The sequence below is a fragment of the Berghia stephanieae genome, chromosome 4 (genome assembly GCF_034508935.2).
Source record: "Berghia stephanieae isolate SIO BIC M18660-M18661 chromosome 4, UCSD_Bste_1.3, whole genome shotgun sequence".
Taxonomy (NCBI): domain Eukaryota; kingdom Metazoa; phylum Mollusca; class Gastropoda; order Nudibranchia; family Aeolidiidae; genus Berghia; species Berghia stephanieae.
Genome location: NC_088363.1, coordinates 51,831,054 through 51,838,553, shown reverse-complemented (window position 1 = coordinate 51,838,553; position 7,500 = coordinate 51,831,054). Strand labels below are relative to the sequence as shown.

General features: G+C 37.8%; 1 long non-coding RNA gene across 1 annotated transcript in view; it reads right to left on the bottom strand.

The window, feature by feature from the left end:
* Positions 1-7,500, bottom strand: part of LOC144972031 (uncharacterized) — an 85,328-nt gene that overhangs the window by 3,746 nt on the left and 74,082 nt on the right. The gene's annotated exons all lie outside the window — the stretch shown is intronic.

Here is a 7,500-nt window from a genome sequence, read left to right as displayed (position 1 = left end):
CGGAAAGGGTGTATAATTTAAAAACATTCTGATTATCAGACAATAAGATATTGAGATTTTGAATTTTAGGGCAAATTTAATCAACTGGGCTCTTTTGAACCGACTTCGATGAATGAAAGGGGGCGAAGTGGCCGATTGGTTAAGGCATTGCACTGTAACCCGGAAGCTCACGAGTTCGAGCCCCGCTTCAGACACTTTCGTTTTTTTTCCTTGGGCAAGATTATTAACCCCCGATTTGCTTACTTGAACAACATGGGTGGTTCCTCTTGACATCAGACATCCCGTTTGATGGATTATCTATACCCTTATCTATATCCCTTCGTGGCATGCCTAGGCGAGATATCTTATGATGTCGTGGCGGAAGGAAATACTTTTTATTTTTATTAATGAAAAAAACAACAAATAAACATTCAGGCACAAACACTTACTTTGTCAGCGAAATTTGCGCGACTTGAAAAATTGTAATACATTCAAGCAGTTTCATTGCATTTTATTTTGTTCCATTTTTTGTGTTTATCTTTTATAATCGTTCGAGAAAGATACATAAAATGAAGTTTGTTGAGACTAATATGATTCATTACTTCGAGAGGTACCGTCAGATGTAGGAAAGTGATTCGACATTGCATTTGTCAGGATATTAGTAAAGTATTGATTTCCTATCTCCCCTTATACGTCTATTTTAGTCAATAGATGTACCCAGCAAGCAATGCCTAGGCGGGCTACCATTACTGCCACAGTAACGTATTCCCACATGTCTGGAGTCCGCGGTAGAGATGATTTATTATTATGATATAATCTTAATGACTTGATATGGGTAGGCTGGATGGATTTTTATTAAGGGAGAGGATGGCGAGTCAATAGAGGTTGAGAATGGAGGATTCAGTTAGGCAAGTCGTAACTGGAAATCCCTGAAGTTTTCTGATTATATCTTATCATTTTATTTGAAAACTCAAAAGAAGTCTCATTAATTTATTTATTTATCTATTTGTTTGTTTATCTATTCATTCATTTATTTATTTATCTATTAATTCACACTCTCTCTCACACACACACATACACACACTCATATATATATATATATATGAGAGTGGGTACTTGTATGTACGAGAGTGCTCGATAATAGGAAATGAAGGACATTGAACCGTTCGTTTTGGCTTAAAAAATACGTGAGTGAATTTATTTGTATATATATATATATATATATATGGTAAAGGAATAGTAGTCCTTCGGAGTCAAAAGGCCAATGGAGCTAGAGTTTAACACAGTTTCTGAAATATTAAATGGACTGTAACTAACTAATGCTCGCTGCCTTGGGATATAGCGCTAATCTGTCGATAGTACTTTCCGCCAGATCTTACACCCAGCAGCCCCATCACTTCTGGATGGACAGAGGGATATAATCTTAATGACTTGATTTGGGTAGGCTGGATGGATTTTATCAAGGGAGAGAATGGCGAATCAAAAGATATTGAGATTGGAGTTTACAGTAAGACACATCGTGACTAGAAATCTTTGAAGTATTCTCATTAGATTTATTTATTTATTTATTTATTTATTTATTTATTTATCTACTTTTGATTAGGAGATAGTTGTCCTTCAGAGCCAAAAGACCAAGGGAACTGGAGTTCATACAGTTAAGAGCGATATTCTATCCAAATTACTTTTCGCCAGATCTAACACCCAGAAGCCCATACCATCCTATTGGGAGAGGGATGGCTAAGGAAAGAGAAAATAAAAGTAAAGTGGGGAAGAAAAAAAATGAGATAATTGTCCTTCAGAGCTAAAATGCCACTGGAACTCGAGTTAACACAGTTTCTTTCTGTAGTGTAACGGACTTTAGAAATTGCTTACTGTCTTTTAGATAGGACGATATTCTATCATAAGTGCTTCTCTTCAGATCTATCATCCAACAGCCCATACTATTTGAGAGGACAGAGGGATGGCTATGGAAAGAGAAAACAAAAGCAAAGTAGGGAAGAAATTGAGAGAATATAGAAATGGAAAGAAAGAAAATAGAAAGAAAGAAAGAAAGAAAGAGAGAGAGAGAGAGAGAGAGAGAGAGAGAGAGAGAGAGAGAGAGAGAGAGAGTCTCTAAATGAATGAATAAATGCAGAACGAAGGAAGATATATTTTAGATTCACTCAAGAAAACGAACTCGTAAAGATACGACTGAAACTCGTCCGTCTACAAACATGGAATACCAGTACCGGTATCATGTTATAACATAACAAGATGTCTGCTCTGATACAAAATAATGATTTTTCTCTCAAGTACATCTACTTACCATCTACCCTGTGGGCATTGACAAAAGCTTGCTGCTGATGCTGCTACTGACTCGGACAGTTTTTCAGTCACACTCTGGTAAAACATTTTTATCCGAATTTGGTCATAAAACTTTTGACATCAACTATCTAACAGTAATAAAGTCAATCTCCAACTTGTACAACCGTCTCAAACCCCCAGACTTCTTTTAAAACTACCCAGTGGGAGGTCGTGTTAATTCGTCGATATTTAAAATCAAAGTTATACAGCCAAAGTAGGGAAAAGAGGTGTTTTGTTGGATTAGGACGGATTTTAGGATGGCGGCTGGCTTGGCATGGTCCGGTCAATACACTAAACTCTGGCCTTCTTTTTTTTGTCTTGTTAATATTATAGACCGGATTTTATTGTTTTAATAGAGAGGACGGGAGTGAGTTAGAAAGAAAGAAAGATAGATAGAAAGAAAGATAGATAGATAGATAGATAGATAGAGAGAGAGAGAGAGAGAGAGAGAGAGAGAGAGTAAAGGAACAAAAGTGTGTGCGTGAGTGTGATAGATTGAAAGAGAAAGAGAGAGGGGAGAGCGAGAGAGAGAGAGAGAGAGAGAGAGAGAGAGAGAGAGAGAGAGAGAGAGAGAATCATTATGGTCAACGCAAGGAGTCTTGATTTAATGGATTAACGAACACTGACTTTGTTTTCTCTTTTATTTCAAGCTTGGGTCCAAAGAACCCAAGTTCACATCCCGCAAAAGTGCATGGACATGGTGATGGCGCCCATCCACCTCTTCCAGCATGGTCAATATTGAGTACAAGAAGTCTTTGACAGTGTATTGGATATATATATATATATATATATATATATATATATATATATATATATATATATAAGAGAGAGAGAGAGAGAGAGAGAGAAAGAGAGAGAGAGAGAGAGAGAGAGAGAGAGAGAGAGAGAGAGAGAGAGAGAGAGGGATCCAAAATATAATGAGAGGTACCGCAAAAAAAAAAAGTGCCCTGTATTTCACTGTTCAATGAAATGAAGTTTACAGCCCTGTAAGGCCCATAAATATAGTGGTAGCACATCCCTATGGCTTCCAACGCGATTTTAGACAAGGTTCCATTGGTCAAACAAGGAGGGAAACAGAAAAAATAAATAAAAAGGAGAATGGAAAAAAAGAAAACCAACACCAGAAATTGACTTGAATCAATGATTTGATAATTTGATGAAATGGCGAAAGATTTGACCAAGTGTGTTCAGATCTTATCTCATCCCGATGCCCTAATATCTCAGTTTGATATGAAATTGCAAGACACCGAAAATGTGCATAATTCAAAGTGATACTAAGCTGCGAGAAGGATTGTAAAAAGTAATGTTAAAAAATGAATATAACAGCTTCAAAAAGACCAAAATAAATACCCAACACGGAACGTTTCGGGCGCAACGCCCTTCTTCAAAAAGCAACAAAAAAAAACAATGAAGACATAAATACATAACTAAATTCCAGATTGACGACAGAGAAATTTTATAGGTCCTCTGTGTTCTTTTTTGAGGCGGTTATATATATTAAGTTTTGTTTACTACTTTTTACTCGTATATAATAAAGAACTGAAGTTCGCATCCCAGCTAAGGCCTTATAATATAATAGTAGATTCCAATGTAGTAAATATTCTAAAAAAAACCGTGGGATTTTATAAAGTGCAATATCCACTAAACGTGCTCAAAGCGGTGTACAAAAAGGTGTACAAAGGGTCCCTGGCCAACAGCAACATATAGAACGAGACATACCGCCTGGTAGGCAATATTATTACAAATTCTTTTTTTCCCGACAGAATCAACGCTGTTAACGTCCGGATATTCATTTTACACATGAGTACGGTGAGAGAATGTGAGTAAAGAGCCTTTTCCAAGGACTCAACATTGAGGTGAGCGAAGCTCGAAACCCAGGACCTTCCGATCCGAATCGAGCGCCACACCACAAGACCACGTCGCTGCAAAAATTCTCGATTTGATGGAATGACTTCCAGAGAGCTATTATATTAATCTAGGCTCTCATCCAAAGAGTTGAAGTTTCTATCTATCAAAGGCATGTAAATGTAAAGTTAGCACATCTCTACGGTTTCCAATACGGTAAACAATAATATGAGTGTAGATTGGATTTCATTGGTTTAACTCACTCAATCCTAGAGATTTTTGCTACTTTTCAAAATTAGAAAAAAATGTATTTAAAATGAGCATGCACATATATATTTTTACTCAACTATCATTGAGAACATTAGCTTCGATTGCTACGCCTATAATTTGTCTCAGAAAAATGTAATCAATAGGCATGGGGTAAAAGTATCCCCGGGTATAATACGGATATACTCGTTATTAGGGTTGAGTGAGTTAAAAAGGATAGGCATAGGGGATTGGCAACAACAACAAAAAAAATAGAAAGAAAAAGAGAAGACGATAATATAAGTTCAAACATCAAATATTATGAGCAATCTAGGGAGATGATGGAATGGGGGGGCGGGGGGGGGGGGGGGGGGGGTGGGGTTTGGGGGGGGGGGGGCGGGAGGAGAAGAGTGGCAAAACAAACAAAATACACAGAAAATCGAAATGAGATCAGTCTGGGATTGACGAATGTAAAAAAAAAATAATATCGAAGTGATAAATTGTCAAGGCCGTCGAGGTAGGCTTGATATTTAATTTTTTTTTAAATCATTTGTTTTTCTTGTATATTTTTTTTTCTTGCTTTGTCTGGTTCTGATCATACACGTGTTTTCAGATCTTAAAAAAACCGTCTCGAGAAGTGGTCATTGGCGTAATGATTACCTTTTAGATTTAAAATTGGTATGTCTTTGAGCAAAGCAATTCATTTGTGACCACTCGTATGGATCTGTATTATCTTGGGTCGACGTGTACATATATGCAGGTCTGACATCTGAACCCACTTATGTCTAGTTTAACATTGTTGTAATGGACAATATTTTGCGTCATTTTTTGTTTTTGAGATTATCAACACAATGGGCCGATAAGGAATTGGGTTATCAGACCTGCAAATAAGTATACGTCGTGTCGGGTCAATTTTTCACGATTTTTGACCGATATCTAACCGAAAATCAAAAGACTGAGTCGGATATTACATTTTATCTGACCTGTATTTTGATAGTGACAGATGGGAGAGGTATTATAATTATATCTTACCTTAATGAGGAAAAATATCAAGATTTCTTAAAGTACAACAAATCTAAAAGTTCATCCTTCTTATTTATTTCTTTTTATAGTTCATTGTCCTATATAAAACCAACCACCCAAGGCTCAGATCTGTAGGTGACACAACCCTCCTATTTGTCCCACGTACTTGCCTGAAAACAATGGGAGATTTTGGGGGCAGTGATTCGGTCTTTGCTTCCTACCCGAAAAGTACCGAGTTCGATCACCCGCCGCTGCGCTGTGTTGACTTGGGCAAAAGTCACCTCGCCATAGCTCAATTTGCGGCGCTTCACTGCGGCTGACGCCTGTGTTATTCCGGTCTTTCCAAGGACTATACCCTAGAGACACATTTCCCCTATGGGATGAATAAAGGGAATTTTATTTTTTATTTTATTTATTTTATCTTTTAAACACCAAGGACCAACAATCTGGGGCGCACGAAGTTGAGGCCTTGAAAAAAAGACTCTTTACTCACTTGCAGCTATGTGGTCTTGTGGCATGACAATCGCTTTCGGATCGGAAGGTCCTGGTTCGAGCCTAGTTCGGCGCATAGTTGAGTCCTTGGAAAAGGCTCTTTACTCATATTCTCTCACCATACTCATGTGTAAAATTAGTACCTGGCTGTTAACAGCGTTGTCTCTGTCGGAAAAAAATTGTAATATCGCCTAACAGGCGTCATGTCTCGTTCTACATGTTACGTGTTGCTGTTGGTCAGGGACCCCATGTAAAAGCGCTTTGAGCACGTTTAGTGGATATTGCGCTATATAAACGCTCAAAAAAGCTCAAGTTCTTTCACAACAATCAGGTATATAATGAGTAACAGCGTTTTCTTTGTCGCCAAAAAAAATATTTAAAAATTTAAGTTTTAAAAGTGTCATATCTCGACCTATATATTAATTCAAGTGTTTCTGTTGGCTGAAAGCGCTTTGAGCAAATAATTTATTATATATTGCACTATATAAAAGTTCATTAAAAAGAGTCAAATCAAAGCCCGCCTGTCTAGGGTTAAATTGAGGTTTTATATAGCGCAACATCCACTAAACGCGCCCAAAGAAACTTTACAACGGGTCCCTGATAACGGCAACACTTAACACGTTGGACGGGACATGACGCCTGTTAGGCGTTATTACGATGTTTTTCGGACAGGAACAACGCTGAGAACGGCCAGGTATTCATTGTACACCCAAGAGAATGTGAGTAAAGAGGCTTCTCCAATGACTCAATTATGCGCCGAGCGAGGCTCGAACCTAGGACCTTCCGATCTCAAAGCGAGTGTCATACCACAAGACCACATAGCTGCGCATAGGGTTGATATAGATCTATGAGCGTTTCTGATTTATTTTCTTCTTTTACTGTGACTTGAACAGACAAGACTCTTACGTCCTTATTGATTTTACCCGATATTTGGGTAGGTCATTTAATAGTACTCGTGCTATACTTTGTTGACATTGACCAGTCCACTTAGGGAATTGACCTTTCCAGCATTCGATCTCATAGACTGTCTATACCCTTCGTTAACTCATAGCTTGACCGTACCTTTCGTAAACTCATAGCCTGACCGTACCCTTCGTAAACTCATAGCCTGACACTGACCAACCCCCCCCCCCCCAAAAAAAAAAAAAAAAAAAAAAAAAAAACAAACTACGTAAAAGTACAAGACAACGATGACCAAACCTTAGATAATAAATTTAATTTACAGTATTTATTCCGTCCCGACCTGAATAAAATGTATGCTTTGGATAACAAATTATTCTATCAAGCAGACTGTACTACCGTTTCCTGGACAAAAACAATTAAAATTCGTCCTTCAAATATCGATCGATCGAATGACCCTCATCTTTTCAAAAATTCTCAAACCTGAGACTCCCCTTAAGTAGAAAAGTTTGGTCCGAACGTTATGTCCTTGGGTAAGAAGGCCCCTTACACACTTTTCCCCACACGACATATATGAATAAATACCTGGCTATAGACAGTGATGGATATTGCAAATGTTTGTAAAATACGCTTAACAGACGCATGATACTGTTTGAAATGTAAATGTGGTGC